Raw genomic sequence first — 6,661 nt, 5'->3', positions numbered from 1 at the left:
CAGATTTGGAGCAAGATGTCGTCTCAGCAATCTGTAGGGAGAACGATCTCCCTCAAGTCTATGAAGAAGTAAATGCTGATCTGAAAAGAATGGAGGTCACGGAGGCCAAGGAAAAGCTACCTGAAGAAACTAAGGGCAAAAGTAAGGAGAAGAATCCGGCGTTGGACGAAGGGCAATCTGTACTCAACAAGGAAGAAGCTGAGGAAGAGGATTTTCTTCAACCCTACCTCCACCTTTTACCTCCATCCTTGATCGAGCTCTTGAGGTTATGTGAAATAACTCGTGTTCGTAATGTTTATCTCACTCGTGAAGTTGTTTTGCTGGAGAAATATATCACAGAGCTCCAAGGTATAAATCAAAGATTGATGGCCCTCTTGGAATCAAAAGACAAGACAACTCCACCACCATCACCTCCGAAGAAAGACAACTAAGCACGGGTATGGGCAATCCCCTTGGCTTGTGCCATGCTTGGGGGAGTTGCGCTGGTATCGTCTCACCATCACATCTTTTGCCTTTACCTTTTCTTAGTTCGATCCTTTCTGGTTTTATCTTTCTCTAGTAGAATAAAGTTCTTAGTGTTCTAGCCTTGAGTTTTGCTCTGTGTCACCCCCAATGTATTCGAGCTCGTGAATCATATAATAAAGAGAGTTTTAGTTAAGGGCCTTGCTTCGTGCCATGATCTAAAGAAAGAATGATGAAAGAACAAAAGCATGAAAGATCATGTAATGATCTTATGGAAAGTGATGGCTTCACATGTAAAAAGAATGTTAATTGAAACTTATTGTGGGTGGACAAACGTAGACCTTGGTCATTGTTGCAATTAGTAGGAAGTGATAAAGAAAGAGAGGTTCACATATAAATATATCATCTTGGACACCATTTATGATTGTGAACACTCATTAAACTATTACATGCTTACAAGTAGAATTTGGACAACGCAGACAACATAATGAATTATGATTCCTTGGTACCGAACAATGTTATATGACTAGAGATCCCTTAGCATGTGACGCTTGCTTCCACCTCATATCAGCCGAAATTTCTGCACTAAGTAGAGATACTAGTTGTGCATCCATAAACCTTCAACCTAGTTTTGCCATGAGAGTCCACCATACCTACCTATGGATTGAATAAGATCCCTCAAGTAAGTTGTCATCGGTGCAAGAGATAAAAAAATTCTCCCTAAATATGTATGATCTATTAGTGTGTGGAAAATAAGCTTTGTACGAACCTGTGATGAGGAAGACAAAAAGCGACAAACTGCATAATAACTTCTTTATCACATGAGGCAATATAAAGTGAAGTTCCTTCACACTAAGAGGTCACACATCCAAAACTCAAAAGCGCATGACAACCTCTGCTTCCCTCTGCGAAGGGCCTATCTTGTACCTTTACTTTTTGTCCTTAAAAGTGTCACGGTGATCGAGACCAATTCCTTATTTCGCCATTATCTTGGCTAACGTCATGTGCTAGGGAAAGATCTATATTCATATGTCAACTTGGAAGTAAGTATCCATGAATTATTATTGTTGACATTACCCTTGAGGTAAGTAGTTGGGAGGAAAAACTATAAGTATTGATCCTGCAATCTCTGGCGTTAGCTAGACGAATGCTTACGACAACAAACCTTCTCCTGCAACGGCACGAGAAGAATGCTGAAAGCACTCCCCAGTAATGAGACTAGAAGAATGTTGTTGATGGCCCACCAGGGCGTGGGTTCGCAGCAGTTTTCGAGGGTAGAGTATTCGACCCAAGTTTGTAGATCGCCTAAAGGACGCGAGAGAATAATCTAGAGTATTAGCAGCTGAATTTGTCCGATTCAACCATACCTAAAAGATTAGTATCTGCAAGCAAAGTAGTAACAACAAAGTAGTATGATAACAACGGTGTCAGAAACGACCTGTTGACGGCAAACTATTCCTAACGATTGTATCAATGGCGCCTCCGTTGCCACGTTGACGGAAGTTGTCAATTCCCGTCAACGGTCAGTGAATCAACAGTGTAGCAGGTAGTAGTAGTGTAACGAGCAATGGCAGTGGCAAGGAATAGCAGTAGTGACAGCAGTAGCAAGTAGCAACGGTAGCAAGCGACAGTAATAGCAACAATAGTAGCAGCAGCAGAGCAAAACAAGTAACAGCAGTAGCAACAGTAGTAGCAGCAGCAGCAGAGCAAAACAAGTAACAGTAGTAGCAACAGTAGTAGTAGCAGCAGCAGACCAAAACAAGTAACAGCAGTAGTAGGACAATCTCGTAGGCAACGGGTCGGTGATTTGTTTGGATGATATTCATCATGCAACAGCTATAACACGGAGAGACATGTGTCTAGCTCCCGTTCGTCAATGTGATGTAGGCATGCATTCCGTGTGTCGTCATACGTGCGTAGGGCAAACAACTTGCAGGACATCTATTGTCCATCCTTCCCGTGGTAGCGGGGTCCAAAAGGAAACTACGGGATATTAAGGTTCTCCTTTTAGTAAAGAACCGGACCAACGCATTAGCACTTGGTGAACACATGAACTCCTCAAACTATGGTCATCACCGGGAGTGGTTCCGGTTATTGTCGCTCCAGGGTTGCCGGATCATAACACATAGTAGGTAACTACAACTTGCAAGATCGGATCTAAAACACACATATATTGGTGACAAGATAATAATTTCAGATCTGAAATCATGGCACTCGGGCCCTAGTGACAAGCATTAAGCATGGCAAAGTAGTAGCAACATCAATCTCAGAACATAGTGGATACTAGGGATCAATCCCCATCAAAACTAACTCAATTACATGATAGATCTCATCCTACTCATCACCGCCCAGCGAGCCTACGAATAGATTACTCACAAACGACGAAGAGCTTCATGGAATTGGAGAGGGAAGAAGGTTGATGATGATGATGGCGACGATTTCCCCTCTCCGGGGCCCAAGACGGACTCTAGATCTACCCTCTAGATGAAGAACAGGAGGTGGCGGCGCCTCCGTATCGAAAACGCGACGAAAACTTCTCTTTTTATTTTTTCTAGGATGAAAGGCAACTTATAGAGCTGGAGTTGGGGGCGGTAGGTGCCTGGGGGCCCCACAAGCATGCCCACCGCCACCAGGGGGTGGTGGCGGAGCAGGGGCTTGTGGCCCACTGGCCCACCCCCTGAGGTGGAACTTGGCGCAGATATTTTTGATATTTTCCAGAACTGCTCCCCGTAAATTTTCAGGACGTTTCGAGAACTTTGATTTCTGCACAAAAATAACACCAAGGCAATTCTGCTGAAAACAGCGTCAGTCCAGGTTAGTTCCATTCAAATCATGCAAATTATAGTCCAAAACAAGGGCAAAATACTTTGGAAAAGTAGATACGATGGAGACGTGTCAACTCCGCCAAGCTTAAAACCTTGCTTGTCCTCAAGCAACTCAGTTGACAAACCGAGAGAGAAACAAAAACTTTGACAAACTCTGTTTATCTTGTTGTTGCAACTATGTCTAACTCATAACTAGAATTTTAGCAAGATCATAAATTAACCACATAAGAAAATGACACAAAGGTCTCACGGTAAGCTAATATCAATGGCATAATCAGCTAACGAGTAAATAATAATGAGTTTCAAATACCAACACTTCAATCAAAACAAGCATGAAGCAATATGGATAGGTGGTATCTCGCTAGCTCTTTCTTAGACCGGAAAACATAAATGCAGAGTACTTTCAAAGATCAAGGGCTGACTAAACATTGTAATTCATAGCAACGAAGATCCGATCATAGTCATACTCAATATCAATCAAAAGCAAAGCATAAAAATGACACAGGTGCTCTCTAATTGGTGCTTATATAAGAGGAGGATGACTCGACAGGAAAATATATAGACAGGCCCTTCGTAGAGGGCAGCATTGATTTGCAGAGGTGCCAGTGCTCAAGCTTTGAAAATAGAGATAATAATTTTGGGTGGCATGCTTTCATTGTCAACGCAATGACCAAGAGTTCTCAATATCTTCCATGCTACTCATTCTATAGGAGGTTTCCAAACATAAAAGTAAAGTTTTAACTCCCCCACCCCCAATCAATCACACTCCACGGCTAGCCGAATCCTCGGGTATCGTCCATACTAACATCAATCCGAGGGGAGTCTTGTTTTACAGTTATGTTTTCGGTTTAAGCGTGGAACTGGGCATCCCAAATACCGGCCCCTTTCTCGTGAATGACTGTGAATAAACACATGTCGAGGATAACACTCCTATCACTGAAGATACCAATAGCCCTCTGTCACCACATGAGCGGTTCGGGCATGCAAAACAGATTATTTCTTGATGGTTTATAGAGTGGCACATGTAAATTTACTTGGAACGGAAGGTAGATACCGCAAATAGGTAGGTATGTTGGACTCTCATGGAAAAAAAATTGGGCTCATGGAGGTGGATGCACAAGCAGTATTCCCGCTTAGTACAAGTGAAGGCTAGCAAAAGACCGGGAAGCGACCAACTAGAGAGCGACAACAGTCATCAAGATGCAATGAGTTTGACTAACATTGAATGAAAGCATGAACATGATATATATCACCATGAACACGAACATCATAGAGGCTATGTTGATTTTGTTTCAACTACATGCATGAACATGCGCCAAGTCAAGCCACTTGAAACAATCAAAGGAGAATACCATCCTATCATACTACAGCATAGTCATCTCAAAATCTATGTTGGCATTCAGGACAAACCATTATAAACTCTCAGCTAAATAAGCATGGCATCAAAAACTATGATCTATAAGTTGTCATTGCAAACATGGTGCTCTCATAACAAAGCTAAATCTGGGTTGACAAGCTAGTCATATTTACAAAAAGAAAGTAGATAGAGTTCATACCAGCTTTTCAGTCTCAGTCACTTCATCATATATCATCATTGTTGCCTTTCATTTGCACGATCGAACGATGAAAACGATAATAAGCGCATTGGACTAAGCTGAATCTGCAGACAAACACAAAGGAGAAGACAAAATAATATGGCTCTTTGAAAGCTAAACAGGTAAGCATGTAAGAACCACTAAACATTGTAACCAATATCTTCTACCTTGACACAAAGAAAAAGAAAGCTATTTACACGGGAAAGCTCCCAACAAGCAAAACAAGAAAGAAAAATCTTTTGGGGTTTTCTCAAAAGGACACAGGAAAAGAAAACAAGAAAACGAAAAGAAACTAGCATGGATAATACAGCGGCAAAATGTAAACAGTGGCTAACAAAGTGAAAGCATAAGCATGAATGTAAAGTCGGTGAGAACACGTACTCCCCCAATCTTAGGCTTTTGGCCTAGCTTGGTCTACTCCCATGGTGAGAAATCACCAGCTCCAGGATACTCCGGAGCAGACTGTGGATGCCACTACTATGCGAGCTCCTCTGGCTCCCACTGATAAACTGGCGTCTGGTACCTGACTGGCGGCTCGAGCACGGGCGCCTGTGGTTGGGCCAAGCCCCAATATGCGTAGATGTCCGAGGGTATAATAGTGTACCTGCCTGCATGAAGATCAAACAAAGAAGGAGCAGGCAAAGTAATTGTCTCTCGAGTACCCTGACTAAACACCAGGTTATAAATCTTCCGTCTACTAGCATCTCTATCCAGAAAATCATAGCGAACCATGCTGTCATAATCCAGATATCTCTCAGGGAGAAGCATCTCTCCTTCCTCTTCGAGTCTAATGGGTATCTCAAAGTGTCTAGCAAGACGGGTAGCATAGATACCTCCATAGACGACTCCTTTAGAACGGTTCAGGTTCAACCGTTGAGCTACTATAGCGCCCAAGCTATAAGTCTTATCGTTCTAAAGGCCTTCGTGCAAAACCGCAACGTCTGGAGAACTAAGTGATCCAGCCTCCCCACGGCCAATCAAACATTTTCCCAAAAATAGTGAGAAGTACCGAAGCACAGGAAAATGTATGCTAGAAATTCTAGTGCGAGACACTCCTCTCTCCTCTCCAACAACAATAGAACCAATGAAATCCTCGAAGTCCCATGGACGAGGGTCACGGATATCCCCAACATAAGGTAATTTGCATATATTGCAAAAATCCTGCAGCGTCATGCACAGGGAGACATCGTATATCATGAACTCAACCATGGGAGGATTCTTCCTCGGATAAAAGTTGAAGCTTTGAACGAAAATATTGGTGAGGAGGAGATATTGTGGGCACTTATCTTCAACGAACGCAGTAAGACCTGCGTTCTCCACCAAGTAATAAAAGTCTTCATAAAGTCCGGCGGCGCGCAAAAATTCATCACTTGGCCATTCGCACGCTCGAACTTCTGTGACTCGAGGGACTACGTACTTGGGGTGATTCTTCTCATCCTCCTTGGGGTTACGGCTTGAAGAGCCTCTCAAGAACCTCCTCATCTTTTCCCTTTTCTAGATTTGAAAAATTCTGAAATTTTTAGAGACTTCGAAAGAAAAGTGAATAAGGATTAATCCAACTTGTAGCAACTACTCCTACTAGTGCCTAGAGATCGTACCACGCGGTAAAACTACTTGGGACCAGCTAAAATCAACTTTTCTAGCTCAAGAACAGGGTCACGGAGGTAGCAAGAATTCGCGAAGGATAAAGCACTAGAACAAAAACTAATTGGACCAATGGAGGAGTCACTTACCAAGGAGTAATTTCCCAAAAACGGTTTGGCGAATGGTGCGTTGAGC

Source organism: Hordeum vulgare, chromosome 4H, assembly GCF_904849725.1.
Source record: "Hordeum vulgare subsp. vulgare chromosome 4H, MorexV3_pseudomolecules_assembly, whole genome shotgun sequence".
In the NCBI taxonomy this organism is placed as follows: Eukaryota; Viridiplantae; Streptophyta; class Magnoliopsida; order Poales; family Poaceae; genus Hordeum; species Hordeum vulgare.
This window is presented reverse-complemented; position numbering follows the sequence as displayed.